This window comes from Sorex fumeus, unplaced genomic scaffold, assembly GCF_029834395.1.
Source record: "Sorex fumeus unplaced genomic scaffold, SorFum_2.1 ptg000070l, whole genome shotgun sequence".
In the NCBI taxonomy this organism is placed as follows: domain Eukaryota; kingdom Metazoa; phylum Chordata; class Mammalia; order Eulipotyphla; family Soricidae; genus Sorex; species Sorex fumeus.
The window spans coordinates 2,091,302-2,092,449 of record NW_026606127.1 but is presented as its reverse complement, the minus strand read 5'-3'; the positions used below and the strand labels follow the sequence as shown (position 1 = coordinate 2,092,449).

The window sequence follows — 1,148 nt, the reverse complement described above, 5'->3', positions numbered from 1 at the left end:
AATCTCCTACTAGTATTGTGTTACTATCAATGTTTTTCTATAAGTCTATTAGAAGTTGTTTAAAGTATTTTGCTGGTCTGTCATTAGGATCATATACATTGAGGAGGGTGAGTTTTTTCTGATGTACATATCCCATGATCATTAAGAAATGACATTCACTGTCTCTGATAACCTTTAGCTTGAAGTCCATGTGGTCTGATACTAGTATGGCCACTCCAGCTTTGCGGAGGTGATATTTTCTTGAAAACTTGTTTCCCAGCCTTTTACTTTTAGCCCATGGGTGCTTTGATTGTTCAGACATGTTTCTTGCAGGCAGCAGAATGTTGGGTTCAATTTTCTAATTCATCTTTCTATTCTGTGCCTCTGAATTGGCACATTTCATCCATTGACATTGAGAGAGATTGTTGTTTTGGGGATTTGTGCTCTCTTTATATATAATTTTTGTACTTGTGGGGATTGTCTTAGCTTAAAGTATACTTGTTAATTCTTCTTGCAACAAAAATATGGAATGCTTTACAAGTTTGCATGTTATCTCTGTGCAAGGACTATGCTCATCATTGTATCATTTCAATTTTAGTATATGTGTTACCAAACCTAGTAGGAGTAAATTTTTCCATATTTTTCGCTTCTTATTAATTTGAGTGTTGTCCTTCCTCACTCCTATGGCAGAAAATGATTCCTAATCAAGGAATGTATTTCAAAGCAGCATGAATAATAAATAGATTTAGAATTTTAATGTCCCAGAAATAAAAATATGGTTTTTACTATATTATCGTTTACCATACCCTAGGCATCAGTTTTACAAAATAATTCTTTTGGAAGATGGTATATGAGTTTGTTTAATGTTGTTCCCTGAATCCTTCATTAAGGACATTAAAATAGAGCCTTTTGCTGTTCTCACCTCAGTCCTGTGTACACCTCCAGGAAAAGGTGAATGGTGTTGTCTGCACTTTGAGCATCTTGAATGTATGTAAGATTTTTCTCCTGAAGGATGAGGTGAGGATCATATTGATGATTTCATTCCACCTTATTACAAGTTCAACTTGAACGGAAGGTGAGACTCATGAGACTCCTATAAAGGACAGAACAAAGGGTCTCAGTGAAGTTTAATGGCCAACTCATATTAACAACATAGATGACTCAAATTT

At 34.8% G+C, this 1,148-nt stretch overlaps 1 pseudogene; it reads right to left on the bottom strand.

Annotated features, from left to right (window-relative positions):
- Positions 1-497: 497 nt before the first annotated feature.
- LOC130037137 (uncharacterized) lies at positions 498-594 on the bottom strand (annotated as a pseudogene).
- Between the last annotated feature and the right edge of the window lie 554 nt (positions 595-1,148).